Raw genomic sequence first — 18,057 nt, forward strand, 5'->3', positions numbered from 1 at the left:
ATGCAATAGGTCTCGCAATAGAAGAGTTTGACATTTTTCGTTTTGCAAATGGATGAGTGGCGTTGCGTGGATGAGTGGCGTTGCGTGGATGAGTGGCGTTGCGTGGATGAGTGGCGTTGCGTGGATGAGTGGCGTTGCGTGGATGAGTGGCGTTGCGTGGATGAGTGGCGTTGCGTGGATGAGTGGCGTTGCGTGTGTGAGTGGCGTTGCGTGTGTGAGTGGCGTTGCGTGTGTGAGTGGCGTTGCGTGTGTGAGTGGCGTTGCGTGTGTGAGTGGCGTTGCGTGTGTGAGTGGCGTTGCGTGTGTGAGTGGCGTTGCGTGGATGAGTGGGGTTGGAATGCAATAGGTCTCGCATTAGAAAAGTTGTAGTTATTGGTCTTGTAAATGACATATTTTATTTATTTTTTCGTTGTTAAAATTGCTAAATTGACGGCTTTGTCATTTACAATGCCAATAGTTATAACTTTCGCGAATGTGACACCTATAGCATTTGGAATGCAACATGTTTTGTATTTACGTGACTTATATGGCAGCTCTGGTCGTTATGCTACATCTCTAGATAGTTTTATCTTTCGCAAATGTGACACCTATTGTAACACAATATGTGTTGTGAGGGTGAGTGAGGGTGAGGGGTTGAGGGTGAGGGGTTGAGGGTGAGTGAGGGTGATGGGTTGAGGGTGAGGGGGTGAGGGTGAGAGGGTGAGGGTAAGGTGTTGAGGGTGAGTGAGGGTGAGGGGTTGAGGGTGAGGGTGAGTGAGTGTGAGGGGTTGAGGGTGAGTGAGGGTGAGGGTGAGGGTGAGGGTGAGGGGTTGAGGGTGAGTGAGGGTGAGGCTGAGGGGTTGAGGGTGAGTGAGGGTGAGTGAGAGTGAGGGTGAGTGAGGGGTTGAGGGTGAGTGAGGGGTTGAGGGTGAGTGAGGGTGAGGGTGAGGGGTTGAGGGTGGGTGAGGGTGAGGGGTTGAGGGTGGGTGAGGCGTTGAGGGTGAGTGTGGGTGAGGGTGAGTGAGGGTGAGTGAGGGTGAGTGAGGGTGAGGGGTTGAGGGTGAGTGAGGGTGAGTGAGGGTGAGTGAGGGTGAGGGGTTGAGGGTGAGTGAGGGTATGGGGTTGAGGGTGAGTGAGGGTGAGGGTGAGGGTGGGTGAGGGGTTGAGGGTGGGTGAGGGTGAGTGAGGGTGAGGGTGAGGGGTTGAGGGTGAGTGAGGGTGAGGGTGAGGGGTTGAGGGTGAGTGAGGGTGAGTGAGAGTGAGGGTGAGTGAGGGGTTGAGGGTGAGGGGTTGAGGGTGGGTGAGGGTGAGGGGTTGAGGGTGAGTGAGGGTGAGGGGTTAAGGGAGGGTGAGGGTGAGTGAGGGTGAGGAGTTGAGGGTGAGTGAGGGTGAGTGAGGGTGAGTGAGGGTGAGGGTGAGTGAGGGTGAGGGTGAGTGAGGGTGAGGGTGAGTGAGGGTGAGTGAGGGTGAGTGAGGGTGAGGGGTTGAGGGTGAGTGAGGGTGAGGGTGAGTGAGGGTGAGGGTGAGTGAGGGTGAGGGGTTGAGGGTGAGTGAGGGTGAGGGGTTGAGGGTGAGTGAGGGTGAGGGGTTGAGGGTGAGGGGTTGAGGGTGAGGGGTTGAGGGTGAGTGAGGGTGAGGGGTTGAGGGTGAGTGAGGGTGAGGGTGAGTGAGGGTGAGGGTGAGGGGTTGAGGGTGAGTGAGGGTGAGTGAGGTTGAGGGGTTGAGGGTGAGTGAGGGTGAGGGTGGGTGAGGGTGAGTGAGGGTGAGGGGTTGAGGGTGAGTGAGGGTGAGTGAGGGGTTGAGGGTGAGTGAGGGTGAGGGTGAGTGAGGGTGAGGGAGGGTGAGTGAGGGTGAGTGAGGGTGAGGGTGAGTGAGGGTGAGTGAGGGTGAGTGAGGGTGAGTGAGGGTGAGGGTTATTGAGGGTGAGTGAGGGTGAGTGAGGGTGAGTGAGGGTGAGGGTGAGTGAGGGTGAGGGGTTGAGGGTGAGTGAGGGTGAGGGGGTGAGGGTGGGTGAGGGGTTGAGGGTGAGTGAGGGTGAGGGTGAGTGAGGGTGAGTGAGGGTGAGTGAGGGTGAGGGTGAGTGAGGGTGAGGGTGAGTGAGGGTGAGGGTGAGTGAGGGGTTGAGGGTGAATGAGGGTGAGGGGTTGAGGGTGAGTGAGGGTGAGGGGTTGAGGGTGAGTGAGGGTGAGGGTGAGGGTGAGGGTGAGTGAGGGTGAGGGGTTGAGGGTGAGTGAGGGTGAGGGTGAGTGAGGGTGAGGTTGAGGGTGAGTGATGGTGAGGGGTTGAGGGTGAGTGAGGGTGAGGGTGGGTGAGTGAGGGTGAGGGGTTGAGGGTGAGTGAGGGTGAGTGAGGGGTTGAGGGTGAGTGAGGGTGAGGGTGAGGGTGAGTGAGGGTGAGGGTGGGTGAGGGTGAGTGAGGGTGAGTGAGGGTGGGTGAGGGTGAGTGAGGGTGAGGGTGATTGAGGGTGAGTGAGGGTGAGGGTGAGTGAGGGTGAGGGTGAGTGAGGGTGAGGGTGAGGGGTTGAGGGTGAGTGAGGGTGAGGGGGTGAGGGTGAGTGAGGGTGAGGGGTTGAGGGTGAGGGGTTGAGGGTGAGTGAGGGTGAGTGAGGGTGAGTGAGGGTGAGGGGTTGAGGGTGAGTGAGGGTGAGGGTGAGTGAGGGTGAGGGTGAGTGAGGGTGAGGGTGAGGGGTTGAGGGTGAGGGTTTGAGGGTGAGGGTGAGTAAGGGTGAGGGGTTGAGGGTGAGTGAGGGTGAGGGGTTGAGGGTGAGGGGTTGAGGGTGAGGGTGAGTGAGGGTGAGGGGTTGAGGGTGAGTGAGGGTGAGGGTGAGTGAGGGTGAGTGAGAGTGAGGGTGAGTGAGGGGTTGAGGGTGAGTGAGGGTGAGGGTGAGGGTGGATGTGGTGGTGGATGTGGTGGTGGATGCGGTGGTGGTGGATGTGGATGTGGTGGTGGATGTGGTGGTGGATGTGGTGGATGTGGGGTGATTGCGGCTTGCAAGCTTATTCCGCTCACGTTATGCAGTTTCAAACATGATTGCCACTATTACTCTCAAATTCACTTGGCAGAAAACTGGTGAACTAATTAAAAGAAAGTCGTATTCAGCGTTATGGCTGGTACTTTATTCCAGCAAAGTGGCAAGCCAGTACACACCAATGAGCTAGTAAAGCTAAAAACACACCACATGGCACAATTGCTGGCTGAGCGAGCAGAAGTAAGCCAAACAGCTTTCCCGTAGCTAAGGAGAGCTGAGCTCTTTTTGTAGCAGCACGCATAAGAAAAGTCCCGTATTTTCACCAAAACACTCTGATAATGATCAACCGAATTCAGAAGGCTTCCTGCCCTCATATATTCCCAAGAGAGCAGTAATCTTATAAGGAAATGCTGTCATCACACCTAAAGCTACGGATGAGGAGAGCTTGCTGGAAGACATTCAATTAATGAAAAAAAAAAAAGAAAAGGAGACACGGTCGGCCGGCCGTGAACTGAAAGCACGACCGGCCGGCCGTGAAAAAGCCTTTGATGCAGCAGGGGGTAATTAGGGGAGGAGAATGGCTGGGCTGAGGCACAGCGCCAAGCCTTTGATGCAGCAGGGGGCGGAGCGGGAAGAGCTGCTGGCGGCACTAAGCTGACGATTTGATGCTGTGCACGCGCATTTTAACTAATTGCGCTTGGGCATTGAGTTAAAAGTGCACATGCACTTCATCAAATCGCCAGTGAATCGCCAGTGTAGGTAAGCTTTGTTTAAGCCCCCATAGTCTCGCTCTGCTCAATGCGCATGCGCATTGACAGGCGAGACCTAAAAACTGATCAGTGTCTTCTGTTGGGGGATTTCAACGTTCATATGGACATAAGCTCTGATGCTGATACCATCAAACTATTGGATGCTACTGCCCCTTTAGACCTTATTCCCTATATCACCACGCCCACACACAATAAAGGACATACCCTGGACCAGGTGTTTTCTACAATTCCTATTGTTGTACTGCCCCCTGAACCGGTCTTATGGTCTGATCATTATCTCATCAAATTTCAGCTTTCTCTGATTAATAAGTCCACTGCTCGACCTTCCGAGTCTGGGCGTCAAACGTCAAGAGCTTTTAGTCGAGTGTTACCGGACATGCTAGCTCAAGCTCTCATTGTACATCCCTGTCAGTTGTCAGGCAGTCTTGAGGTCGATATCGACCGCCTGCAGAGCTGGCTGACGGAGCGTTTTGCCGCATTAGCCCCTTTTTCTACTGTCCGCAATAACAGCGTTTGAACTTCTGCCCCTTGGTTTTCAACCTCCCTGGCTGCTTTGCGCCGCAGTTGTAAGAAAGAGGAAAGAGCCTGGCGACGCTTCTATGACCCCTTGGACAAAATCGTTTACAGGGAGGCCATCAAGGAATATCATAGTAGCATACTGGTGGAAAAGAAAGCCTACCTGGCTCGTAGAATAGAAGCTGCTGCCATGGTCAGTAGGGAAATATTCCTTATTGTTAAGGAATTCATCTCCCCCAGCTCGGCCATGCCCACACTTCATCACTCGGAATCCTGGGTGTCTCTTATGGCTACTTTTTTCACGTCTAAAATCAAGACCATCCAAGACTCATTTCCTCTTTCCACTTCGATGCTACCCTCTGATATATATGCCCCTCTTTCTGTATCACTCCCGGAGGATGGTCCGGTCTTGGTTACTTTCCCTTTTCTTTCTCTCGCCTCCTCTTTGGATCTGATTTCTAAACTTAAATCGGGCTCTCCATTGGACCCATGTCCAGAGAAGGTTTTGGCAAAAATGGCTCCTGTCATGAATGAGCTTATAAATCCTGTGCTCAACGGTTCGCTGAATCTGGGAGTTGTTCCTCAGGCCTGGAAACATGCCCTGATACTGCCGCTTCTGAAGAAGCCCAATCTTGACCCTCTGTTGCACGCCAACTATAGGCCTATCTCCCTCCTCCTGGCTTTGGCTAAAGTCATGGAGAAGCACGTTCACTCCTCTTTTACGAACTTCCTGGAGAGCAATAACATCCTCCATGATACTCAGTCGGGCTTTCGGGCCAACATGAGTACGGAGACTTCCCTACTGGAGGTGACGGATGCCATCAGAGAGGTGTTATATGCGGGAGGTAAGGCCATGCTGATTATGTTGGACTTGTCGGCGGCTTTTGATATTGTTCCCCACGGCAGTCTCCTTTTAAGACTCAGGGAGATTGGGCTGCGGGGAGCGGTGTTTAACTGGTTTAAGTCCTTCCTTGCTGGCCATCGGCAAACAGTCTGGGCCCCTCCTTTCTTCGCCGAGATGCCACCTCTTGAGGTAGGGGTGCCTCAGGGCTCTGTTCTGAGCCCTGCACTGTTTAACATCTATATGGCACCCCTGGCAGCTCTGGTGGAGTCCTTCGGTGCCCAGATCGTGTCCTACGCTGATGACACCCAGCTTCTTTTTACCAGTCTGAAGGGGTCCGATTTCGATGGGGAGCAGATCAGAGGATGTCTGGGAGCAGTTTTTGATTGGTTCGAACGGCACATCCTGAAATGTAACTCCGACTTGTCGGAGTTGCTGTTTTTTGGCTGTCCCGCCGACCCCAGATGGCTGACCTGTTGGCCGCCGGCTATGTTTCCCCCTGCAGCTGTATCCTCCAGGGCCAAGAATCTGGGAGTCCAGATAGACGACGGTCTTACCTTGAAGCCTCAGGTGTTGGGTCTTGTTGGCAAATGCTTCGGCATTATTAAGATGCTGAGAAAATTTCTTCCTCTGCTGGCCCTCTGCCACCGGAAGGTTACTGTCCAGACGCTCATTGGCTGTCGTTTGGACTACCCCAATGTTCTTTACTTGGGCCTGCCGGAGTTTCTTCTTTCTCGCCTGCAGGTCGTGCAGAATGCTGCCGCCAGGGCCATTTATGGGCTTCATCGCAGAACCAGTGTGTTGGAAATGTGATCCCCGGCTGGCCAGGGCTTTCGCCAAAGTCAGTCAGAGACCACCACTCCCAAGTCAGGGCAAGGGAGTTACACGCCAAGATAACCCCTACTCACCCTCTAGGTAACGTGGCGCGAGCAGCAAGGCTAAACTTGGAGGCAATGTAAGTTAAGTATTTGCGCATGCACCCCAGCAACAACTCCCAGGACCCACCACAAAGGAAACTCCACACAAGGTTATATAAAAATAGCCTTTGTATTACACCAAAACACATTAGATAAAACACACACTTTACAATGTGCCAGAGGCACGGGCAGAATTTACAGGGGATATTTACAAGACAGGGCCACCTGGACCACTGTCAGGAATCAGCACTTTTAGAAGTAACACTTAGTAAAAATAGCACTTAGAAGATGAAATTACTTTAGTACAAAATAGCATACCACCAGTAATCACTGGTAACCAGGACCTCACTAGCACCACCTGTACTAGGGAGAAAACAACCACCTAAGTATCACAATACCTGTAGGGGTGTAAGAACATAACACATGATGCAATGCATAACATTCATTCAGAGGTGTAAGGAAGGAAAACACATGATGCATTATCAACACATTCAGAGGTGCAGCGCAGGAGAACACATGATGAATAATCTACCCATTCAGAGGTGTAAGAGAAACACATGACGCATCAACACACGTTAAGCTGTGTAAGGAACAAGGCACATGATGCATCAACAACACATTCAGAGGTGCAGAACACAGGGTGCACAAAACATACTACACATTGTACATTTCCTAGCACCCAAAAGCAATAGGACATAGATAATAACAGCATCTAAACCTCAGTTAGCGCATAAATCACCTTTAGCGCAGAACTCACAAAGTCCAGGTTGCGCCACTGCGCCAAGACCTAAACGTGGCAGCTGCCCACTACTTGCTGGGCAGTTGAGGGACAGAACAGGGGGGCCTAAACGCTGCAGCTGGCACTAAGTGCTGCGCAGCTGGGAAAAGGCCAGGGATGAAGGGGTGCGCCTCACTCCTAAGTCCATAGAACATGTCCCTAGAAAAGAAAGACCTGAACGGTGCAGCTGCCCACTACTTGCTGGGCAGCTGGGGAACAAATCTCGCCAGGGGCTCTCACTAGCCCCTCAGGAACACTGCGCCACATTGAGCCATCTGGCTCTCGAAATAACTGGCACATGAGCCTCTCTGGGCTGGTAAAACAAGAATGCCCCCTGAGCCTCTCGGGCTCTCAAGGAGCGTTGGAGCCTCTCAGGGCTCGTGAATAGGGTGGGGGCCTTCGCTGGAGTCCCCCCTCTGGGGACTCGATATCAAGGGGGGGCCCTCAGGAGCCTCACGGGCTCAAGACATCACCATAACAATGCCCCCGGGCCCTCGTGGGGCAACAACAGCACTAAGCACGAGATCGTGCTTCTGGGGGGGGGGGAGGGGGTGCAGACACCGACAATGTGTCCCGGCACCCCTCCCTTCCTCTTGCGGCCAAACTCACCGGGTCTGGCAGCGGCGCTCTGCGGCGTCTCTCTTCCGGGTGGCGGTTCCAGCGGGGGGTCCTCTCCTCTTCTCGAGGACTCCAGCTCTCCGCGGGACCACCGGGGCTCCCAACAGCATCTCGCCATCTTCTCTGCCGGCTTCTTCCTCCGGGGCTCCTCATCCGGGCAGGCAGCCAATCGCGGCGCGGCGGCGGGCGGGACTTCCTGAAGCAAGCGGAAGTCCCGCCCCGCTCCAGGCGCCGTAGTGCCTGGCTTCCTGTTTTGCGGAGATCAGGCCGCGGTGGGGAAGACAGCAGCTGGGAGCACCATCGGAGCAGATGCCGGGTGGGCACCGGCTCCTCCTTAAATAAAACGCGAGGTGGGCACTCGCTGGCACAATTGAAGCGCTCCCTGCGCTAACAAGAAATAAACCGCTAATTACAGCGCTCTCAAGCGCTAGGGGCCCAGGAACAGCAAAGAAAGCGCTTCCAAGCGCAAGGGCGAAATAAAGCGCTCTCCAGCGCTAGGGCACACAGAGCGCCACAAAGTCCTTCAGGAGGTGGGCATCAGCAGTCCAGGGGCTGGGCAGGGCCCAGCGAGGCAAGCCCTCCCCTGGGCCCAAGCAGCAGCACGCCCCTGGCAAGATTCAAGTGTTAGAACAAGAACATTTAACAAGAGGTCACAGCCTCTTTTTATCCAGAGCAACCCTTTGTCTCAGGGTGCAGGGTGGGGGAAGAACCAGTCGCAGCTGGTCTGGGAGTACTGTTGATGGCTCAACCACCCTCTCTATTCACTGGCTGGGCTAGGGGCATCAGACACACCACAGGGGGGCGGAGCCAGCATTGTGTGGGGAAAACCCAGCCCATCCAGGACACAGGTACACTCCTCCCACACATCACTCATGCTAATCTCACACTCACCACCGGGCAGACCCATCCAGACTTCCTGGAGCCTGGCATGCCAGCCAGCTCCAGCCAATCACGCTCCAGCACCCTCACAGCACACGTACAGCTATGTCTAGTATTGGCCCTTCCCCACTAGACACATACAAGCCGCACATACCGTTGCGCAGCATTCACTCTCACGAGTTCACACATACCAAACTCGAGCCTGCACTCCCCACGCATCAGGAACTACCAGGGACACATACATTCCCCATGCATTCCTATGGGAGGGCAGGCCTGTCTCACCACATGCACTCAAAGTGCGCAAAGACCAGAAATCACTATACTTTAAGGCAAAAAGTTCAGGGGTGAACCTGCCAGAAGGCCCAAGTCCAACACAGTGCGACTATTTTATTAAAAAATCTCCACTGGCTCCCCATTAAAAAACGAGTGATCTTCAAGGCTCTCTCACTGACTTTTAAGGAGCTTCATGGCACAGGAGCTAAATACATTAGGAATCGTTTGGCATTCTATCTGCCTACGAGGACGCTAAGGTCAGCTTCCCTGGCTCTGGCTCTACTTCCATCAATCAGACGGGCCAGAATTGGTGGACGCTCTTTCCACTATCTGGCGCCCAAGCTCTGGAACTCTCTGCCAGTGTCCAAGAGACTTAACGCAAGTCTCTTAGGTTTTAGGAGGGAGCTAAAGTCTTGGCTTTTTGTCCAGTAGGTCCGTATGTCTGATCCCTTTTCGCCCCGTTGTCTGTCTCCTAGTTTTTATTAAAGCGCCGGGACACTCCCCGGAGTAGCCGTGCGCTATATAAAATCTTTTTAACATTAACATTAACAATGGAGTCCATATAAAAGATTATTTTAAGTGTGACAGATGGGCATGCAGAAGTCACTGAATCCGAGCATGTTTACCCCGCCTGCTCACACGTTACCCTTGCGTTAGGAGGCAGGTGAATTAAATTAAACCAATCATCTTTCTGTCTGAAGTTTCTGCCCTTACTTCAGGCCATCTCTTCTCGCTCTCTCTCAACATATTGCTACATTTATACGTAGAAGCCCCCTCTCGCTCTCTACCTCAGCTAGATCTAATTCGACTCCATCTCAAAACACCTTTCTGTACCCATTCTCTCTATAAAACCCTGAGCCTACCACTACCTCTTTACCCGCTGCAGAACGTAATGCATACCCTGTCTGAAAGATGAGGCAAATCGTAAACCAGGACTCATTGCACGCGCACTCAAAAGGCATTGTTACTCCTGGCCGTGAGTGGGGATGCTAGAATTAATACACAAATCGGTTATCTCATTCAAATGTTAACTTCTTTCAGCTCTGTTGGCCCTATGCGGAGGATGGCAGAGAGAAGTCATATATTTGTTAAATATCATTCAAATGTTGTTTCGTTTTGGCATACATATGGCTTCTAATGGTTTAGGAAACATTTAGCTATCAAGTATCAGGGCCTCTCTTAGTGGTCTGCGACATGTAGAGGCCTCTTAGATCCCTTGCTTAACGACCTCATTCAAAAGGGCATTACATCGAAAGCAGGGTCCGCCGCCATGGTCTTAATTGGGTCACTTTCGCATGAGAAGCTAGCGGAAGAAAAGTGATATGAATGAAGGTCCTTTATTTACCCGATGTCTCTACCTCAAATCCAGGGGCTTATGACACACTATATTTCATGATGGGGGGGACATGCTTAGCCTCGGTGACCCGGATCAAATCAGCTGCGATCTATCTTCGCACCGCTGGCTCTGATAAACCTGTACAATCAGAGTTTTGAAGTAAAACAGTGATATTAATATAAGCTATGTTATACAAAGTTCAGGCGTGGTTTTATCAAAACCAGCCTAATGTAGGGTATTTCAGGGAGTCAAGACATCTGCTGCAAAAGGCCAAACGCAACCCGGATTTCACGGTTTGAATCTCTGCAGGTCCTGCTCTTCATCCTTCAAAGGTTCATATCAGGAGCTACTGGATATGTATAATTTTAACCCATGTCATTTTCTATACTATGAGGTCATGGTTGTATGCGATTCTTTTTACAGCTTTATATAGCAGGAAATCGACCCATAGGAATTCGAGACACCTGTTACATTACACAAGATCACATTTATTTACTTTTTTGGCCCAGGAAGATAAAGTGATGTGTCCAGAATCACAGGCTGCTGAGCCGATACCAAGACTTGAACCGGGTTCCGCAGTTTCAAAGTCTGCATCTCTGGCCATAATGTCACGTCCTCTCCCCAAGATAAAATACAACAAAATGTATTTTGAAAAACAGGTAGCTCTCCTAACTGGATTTATGGTCAGAAGACACCCAACTTGCCTGACTGCATGCTGATAATCCACATATATTTTGTGCTCTGGGGTAGTTAAAAAGACTGGATACTGAACAAAACGCACTAAATGTGACTCAAAGCAAAGATGAGGTAGAGCCTTGAAATAGATATATCTTCTCTTTTTCGTGGTCTTTTTTTCTCACAGACTGGGGCAATCTGCAAAGGCAGCACCTCATGTTGCTCACAAATGGAGGGGGGCAGTCAGGCCTGCGCATCATAAGTGGGGCAGTCAGGAAAGGAGGAGCATTCTTTCACGCCACTATGGTGCAAGTTGGCCCATCTGCTTGTTCCTTTCAAAGGTTGCTATAGCGCAGTGGGGCTAGCCCTGGGAATGTGTAGATAGAAAGTGTGTGTGCCTCGCCGAGGGTGCTGAAGCGCAGTGGGGCTAGCCCTGGGAATCTGTAGATAGAAAGTGTGTGTGCCTCGCCGAGGGTGCTGAAGAGCAGTGGGGTTAGCCCTGGGAATGTGTAGATAGAAAGTGTGTGTGCCTTGCTGAGGGTGATGAAGCGCAGTGGGGCTAGCCCTGGGAATGTGTAGATAGAAAGAGTGTGTGCGCCTCGCTGAGGGTGCTGAAGCGCTGTGGGGCTAGCCCTGGGAATCTGTAGATAGAAAGTGTGTGTGCCTTGCTGAGGGTGCTGAAGCGCAGTGGGGCTAGCCCTGGGAATCTGTAGATAGAAAGTGTGTGTGCCTTGCTGAGGGTGCTGAAGCGCAGTGGGGCTAGCCCTGGGAATGTGTAGATAGAAAGAGTGTGTGTGCCTCCCTGAGGGTGCTGAAGCGCAGTGGGGCTAGCCCTGGGAATGTGTAGATAGAAAGAGTGTGTGCGCCTCGCTGAGGTTGCTGAAGCGCAGTGGGGCTAGCCCTGGGAATGTGTAGATAGAAAGAGTGTGTGCGCCTTGCTGAGGTTCCTGAAGCGCAGTGGGGCTAGCCCTGGGAATGTGTAGATAGAAAGAGTGTGTGCCTCGCTGAGGGTGCTGAAGCGCAGTGGTGCTAGCCCTGGGAATGTGTAGATAGAAAGTGTGTGTGCCTTGCTGAGGGTTCTGAAGCGCAGTGGGGCTAGCCCTGGGAATCTGTAGATAGAAAGTGTGTGTGCCTTGCTGAGGGTGCTGAAGCGCAGTGGGGCTAGCCCTGGGAATGTGTAGATAGAAAGAGTGTGTGCGCCTCGCTGAGGGTGCTGAAGAGCAGTGGGGCTAGCCCTGGGAATCTGTAGATAGAAAGTGTGTGTGCCTTGCTGAGGGTGCTGAAGCACAGTGGGGCTAGCCCTGGGAATCTGTAGATAGAAAGTGTGTGTGCCTTGCTGAGGGTGCTGAAGCGCAGTGGGGCTAGCCCTGGGAATGTGTAGATAGAAAGAGTGTGTGTGCCTCCCTGAGGGTGCTGAAGAGCAGTGGGGCTAGCCCTGGGAATCTGTAGATAGAAAGTGTGTGTGCCTTGCTGAGGGTGCTGAAGCGCAGTGGGGCTAGCCCTGGGAAAGTGTAGATAGAAAGAGTGTGTGCGCCTCGCTGAAGTTGCTGAAGCGCAGTGGGGCTAGCTCTGGGAATGTGTAGATAGAAAGAGTGTGTGCGCCTCGCTGAGGTTGCTGAAGTGCAGTGGGGCTAGCCCTGGGAATGTGTAGATAGAAAGAGTGTGTGCGCCTTGCTGAGGTTCCTGGAGCACAGTGGGGCTAGCCCTGGGAATGTGTAGATAGAAAGAGTGTGTGCCTCGCTGATGGTGCTGAAGCGCAGTGGTGCTAGCCCTGGGAATGTGTAGATAGAAAGAGTGTGTGACTCGCCGAGGTTACTGAAGAGCAGTGGGGCTAGCCCTGGGAATCTGTAGATAGAACGAGTGTGTGCCTCGCTGAGGGTGCTGAAGCGCAGTGGGGCTAGCCCTGGGAATGTGTAGATAGAAAGAGTGTGTGCCTCGCTGAGGGTGCTGAAGCGCAGTGGGGCTAGCCCTGGGAATGTGTAGATAGAAAGAGTGTGTGCCTCGCGGAGGTTGCTGAAGCGCAGTGGGGCTAGCCCTGGGAATGTGTAGATAGAAAGAGTGTGTGCCTTGCTGAGGTTCCTGAAGAGCAGTGGGGCTAGCCCTGGGAATGTGTAGATAGAAAGAGTATGTGCCTCGCTGAGGGTGCTGAAGCGCAGTGGGGCTAGCCCTGGGAATGTGTAGATAGAAAGTGTGTGTGCCTCGCCGAGGTTCCTGAAGCTCAGTGGGGCTAGCCCTCGCAATGTGTAGATAGAAAGAGTGTATGCCTCGCTGAGGGTGCTGAAGTGCAGTGGGGCTAGCCCTGGGAATGTGTATATAAAAGTGTGTGCCTTGCTGAAGAGCAGTGGGGCTAGCCCTGGGAATGTGTAGATAGAAAGAGTATGTGCCTCTCTGAGGGTGCTGAAGCGCAGTGGGGCTAGCCCTGGCAATGTGTAGATAGAAAGAGTGTGTGCCTCGCCGAGGTTGCTGAAGCTCAGTGGGGCTAGCCCTGGGAATCTGTAGATCGAAAGAGTGTGTGCCTTGCTGAGGGTGCTGAAGGGCAGTGGGGCTAGCCCTGGGAATGTGTACATAGAAGTGTGTGTGCCTCGCCGAGGGTGCTGAAGCGCAGTGGTGCTAGCCCTGGGAATGTGTAGATAGAAAGTGTGTATGCCTCGCCGAGGTTCCTGAAGCTCAGTGGGGCTAGCCCTGGCAATGTGTAGATAGAAAGAGTGTATGCCTCGCTGAGGGTGCTGAAGTACAGTGGGGCTAGCCCTGGGAATGTGTATATAAAAGTGTGTGCCTTGCTGAAGAGCAGTGGGGCTAGCCCTGGGAATGTGTAGATAGAAAGAGTGTGTGCCTCTCTGAGGGTGCTGAAGCGCAGTGGGGCTAGCCCTGGCAATGTGTAGATAGAGTGTGTGCCTCGCTGAGGGTGCTGAAGAGCAGTGGGGCTAGCCCTGGGAATCTGTAGATAGAAAGAGTGTGTGCCTCGCCGAGGTTGCTGAAGCTCAGTGGGGCTAGCCCTGGGAATCTGTAGATCGAAAGAGTGTGTGCCTTACTGAGGGTGCTGAAGGGCAGTGGGGCTAGCCCTGGGAATGTGTACATAGAAGTGTGTGTGCCTCGCCGAGGGTGCTGAAGCGCAGTGGTGCTTGCCCTGGGAATGTGTAGATAGAAAGTGTGTATGCCTCGCCGAGGTTCCTGAAGCTCAGTGGGGCTAGCCCTGGCAATGTGTAGATAGAAAGAGTGTATGCCTCGCTGAGGGTGCTGAAGTACAGTGGGGCTAGCCCTGGGAATGTGTATATAAAAGTGTGTGCCTTGCTGAAGAGCAGTGGGGCTAGCCCTGGGAATGTGTAGATAGAAAGAGTGTGTGCCTCTCTGAGGGTGCTGAAGCGCAGTGGGGCTAGCCCTGGCAATGTGTAGATAGAAAGAGTGTGTGCCTCGCTGAGGGTGCTGAAGAGCAGTGGGGCTAGCCCTGGGAATCTGTAGATTGAAAGAGTGTGTGCCTTGTGGAGGGTGCTGAAGGGCAGTGGGGCTAGCCCTGGGAATGTGTAAATAGAAAGAGTGTGTGCCTTGCTGAGGGTGCTGAAGGGCAGTGGGGCTAGCCCTGGAAATGTGTAAATAGAAAGAGTGTGCGCCTCGCCGAGGTTGCTGAAGAGCAGTGAGGCTAGCCCTGGGAATGTGTAGATAGAAAGTGTGTGTGCCTCGCTGATGGTGCTGAAGAGCAGTGGGGCTAGCCCTGGCAATGTGTAGATAGAAAGAGTGTGTGCCTCGCCGAGGGTGCTGAAGCGCAGTGGTGCTAGCCCTGGGAATGTGTACATAGAAGTGTGTGTGCCTCGCTGAGGTTGCTGAAGAGCAGTGGGGCTAGCCCTGGCAATGTGTAGATAGAAAGAGTGTGTGCCTCGCCAAGGGTGCTGAAGGGCATTGGTGCTAGCCCTGGGAATGTGTAGATAGAAAGAGTGTGTGCCTCGCCGAGGTTGCTGAAGAGCAGTGGGGCTAGCCCTGGGAATCTGTAGATCGAAAGAGTGTGTGCCTTGCTGAGGGTGCTGAAGGGCAGTGGGGCTAGCCCTGGGAATGTGTACATAGAAGTGTGTGTGCCTCGCCGAGGGTGCTGAAGCGCAGTGGTGCTAGCCCTGGGAATGTGTACATAGAAGTGTGTGTGCCTCGCCGAGGGTGTTGAAGCGTAGTGGGGCTAGCCCTGGGAATCTGTAGATAGAAAGAGTGTGTGCCTCGCTGAGGGTGCTGAAGAGCAGTGGGGCTAGCCCTGGCAATGTGTAGATAGAAAGTGTGTGTGCGCCTCGCTGAGGGTGCTGAAGCGCAGTGGGGCTAGCCCTGGGAATGTGTAGATAGAAAGTGTGTGTGCCTCGCCGATGTTCCTGAAGCTCAGTGGGGCTAGCCCTGGCAATGTGTAGATAGAAAGAGTGTATGCCTCGCTGAGGTTGCTGAAGAGCAGTGGTGCTAGACCTGGGAATGTGTAGATAGAAAGAGTGTGTGCCTTGCTGAGGTTGCTGAAGCGCACTGGGGCTAGCCCTGGGAATGTGTAAATAAAAAGTGTGTGTGCCTCGCTGAGGGTGCTGAAGAGCAGAGGGGCTAGCCCTGGGAATGTGTAGATAGAAAGAGTGTGTGCCTCGCCGAGGTTGCTGAAGAGCAGTGGGGCTTGCCCTGGCAATGTGTAGATAGAAAGAGTGTGTGTCTCGCCGAGGGTGCTGAAGCGCAGTGGGGCTAGCCCTGGGAATGTGTAGATAGAAAGAGTGTGTGCCTCGCAGAGGGTGCTGAAGCGCAGTGGGGCTAGCCCTGGGAATCTGTAGATTGAAAGAGTGTGTGCCTTGCTGAGGTTGCTGAAGCGCACTGGGGCTAGCCCTGGGAATGTGTAGATAGAAAGTGTGTGTGCCTCGCTGAGGGTGCTGAAGAGCAGTGGGGCTAGCCCTGAGGATGTGTAGATAGCAAGTCTGTGTGCCTCGCTGAGGTTGCTGTAGTGCAGTTGGACTAGCCCTGGGAATGTGTACATAGAAGTGTGTGTGCCTCGCTGAGGGTGCTGAAGCGCAGTCGGGCTAGCCCTGGGAATCTGTAGATAGAAAGTCCGTGTGCCTTGCTGAGGTTGCTGAAGTGCAGTGGGGGCCAAGTGAAGTTGTAGGGTAGAAATGGTCTGGTTTTATTCTGGTTCTGCCGAAACTGTTGAGCAAGCTCTTTGTAGTCAAATGTCTGACCCGGCCTCCACATTATACTCAGGAACACAGTTCCTAGAGTTTTCATATGCACAACAATGCATTGCTGTCTCTTTGGGGAAGACCTTTGCTATTCTAGCGAGAGGGTGCAGGGGGGGTGAGGGTGAGCCGGGGGGGTGAGCGCGGGGGTTGAGGGTGTGCGCGGGGGGTGAGGGTGTGCGCGGGGGTAAGTGGGGGGTGAGGGTAAGGGCTGAGAGGGGGTGAGGGTAAGTAGGGGGATGAGGGTGGGTGTGAGGGGCGAGAGGGTTAGGGGTGAGAGGGTGAGGGTGTGTGTGTGTGTGAGGGGGCGAGATGGTTAGGGGCGAGAGGGTAAGGGGGCGAGAGGGTGTATGGATGTGGGGGTATGAGGGGGAGAGGGTTAGGGCATGAGGGTGGGTGAGGGTTAGGGCGTGAGGGTGGGTGTAGGTGAGGGGGTGTGTGAGGGTGAGGGGGTGTGTGAGGGTGAGGGGGTGTGTGAAGGCGAGGGGGTGTGTGAAGGCGAGGGGGTGTGTGAAGGCGAGTGGAGTGAGGGTGAGTGAGGGTGAGTGAGGGTGAGTGAGGGTGAGTAAATGAGGGTGAGTGAGTGAGGGTGAGTGAGTGAGGGTGAGTGAGTGAGTGAGGGTGAGTGAGTGAGGGTGAGTGAGTGAGTGAGGGTGTGTGAGTGAGTGAGGGTGAGTGAGTGAGGGTGAGTGAGGGTGAGTGAGTGAAGGTGAGTGAGGGTGAGTGAGGGTGAGTGAGGGTGAGTGAGGGTGAGTGAGGGTGAGTGAGGGTGTAGGTCCGAAATAATTGGTGGCAGAGCAGAATCATAAGAGAGAGAGAAACACAAATGTTAGGATAACAGTGCTCGAAGGGGTTGCGAGAAGGTGGAAATGGGATTAAAGGAGAAAGGATAAAGGAGGAAAAGTTAAGTAGGAAAGAGACACAAAGGAGTGGAGTCTGTGGCGGAAACAGGGAAAAGCAGAAAAGAATGAAGATGGATCCGAGAGGGTGCAGGTAGGGTCACATGCGGGAGAAGGAAGACGTTAGGAGAGTGTGATGAGGGTGTTGCTAGAGAGAACAAATAAGAGGACACGAGTGTGCAGAAAAAAAAAAGAGTAAATTAGACATGATGGTAGAGTGAGGGCGGTTGAGTGAGGGCGATAGACAGATAGGTAGAGTGAGGGCGATAGACAGAGTGGGTGTGTGGTTGTGGGTGTGTGGTTGTATGCATGTGTGAGATTGTATGTGTGTGGTTGTATGTGGGTTTATGCATGTGTAAGAGAGCAGCATAACAGCAGAAGAGAACAGGGAGTTAGAGAAGGAGGTGGGGTGGAAGAGAGCAGCAGATCAGCACAGGAGAAGAGAACAGGGAGTTAAGGAAGGAGGGCGGTAGAGTGGTAGAGTGAGGGCGGTAGACTGAGGGCCGTAGAGTGAGGGAGGTAGACTGAGGGCGGTAGAGTACCCACAGAGTAGGAACTCTGGTCAGGGGCACCTCTGCTTGCTGACCTGGTTAATTTCAGTATTAAGAGTCAAACGTCACAGAGGGCTCTGCCAGTCCTGACCTTCTGGATGGAGTGTGAAGTCAGTAAAGAAGATCCTGGCCAAGACCTAGCAGGGAAGGACCCACCTGTTAGAGCTATGCACTGGTCAATTCTGGCACTTGTGACCATCTCACATCAGCTCTTCTGAAAAGAGCCCCATAGCTGCGGATGCAAACTTTGAGAGAGCTCTCTGCTGTAGGTTCAGTTTGTTCTTGAGTGCAGTACACATGGGCGTAGGTTGTAACAGCAAGCATTGGGGGGCAGTGCGGCCATCAAAAGGTGGGGGCGTGCGGTTATCTGAAAGAACATACCACTATGCAGAAGCAGCCTTTAGGCAACTAACAATAAAAAAGCGTTGGTAAGCCCAATAGGGCTTGCCTTTGGCATCCACTGACTTTGCTAACGATTGTTGCAGATGCTTTTAATCAGCAAAATGCTTTACAGCGACGCTGCATTGCATCGGCAAAAAACAAAGGTGAGATGATGCAGCTGCTGCTAATCTTGACATGACAGGCACCATATACCATTTTCTTTTAACTGATTGGTCTTAGATGGCAGACGTCACGTACTTCGGCAATAGTGTTATTGATGTAGTGGAGCTAAATGGCAGCTGTTAGACCTTCCAAATAAAAAAGTGGGGAAAAACATATGATTGTGAGGGTAGGACAGCACAGTGGGATGGGTTTGAAGGGAGGAGGGACAATAGTGTCGTGGGTGAAGTGAGTGGGACAAAGAGCAGTAAAAGCATACTAGACATCCAAACAACAAGAAAAGCGGACATTAAAGGGAGGGTGGGAGGAACAAGCATATGGG

General features: G+C 53.1%; 1 long non-coding RNA gene across 3 annotated transcripts in view; it reads right to left on the minus strand.

Annotated features, from left to right (window-relative positions):
* Nucleotides 1-18,057, minus strand: part of LOC147659546 (uncharacterized) — a 255,935-nt gene that overhangs the window by 117,678 nt on the left and 120,200 nt on the right. For 2 of the 3 annotated variants that reach the window (XR_015307212.1, XR_015307213.1), the window contains exon 1: nucleotides 7,379-7,559. The exons of the other annotated variant lie outside the window; for it this stretch is intronic. This is a non-coding gene — a long non-coding RNA (uncharacterized LOC147659546). Of the gene's footprint in view, nucleotides 1-7,378; nucleotides 7,560-18,057 lie in introns of those variants that run through there. 3 annotated transcript variants of the gene reach the window in all.

This window comes from Lissotriton vulgaris, unplaced genomic scaffold (assembly GCF_964263255.1).
Source record: "Lissotriton vulgaris unplaced genomic scaffold, aLisVul1.2 SCAFFOLD_882, whole genome shotgun sequence".
NCBI classification, from domain to species: Eukaryota; Metazoa; Chordata; class Amphibia; order Caudata; family Salamandridae; genus Lissotriton; species Lissotriton vulgaris.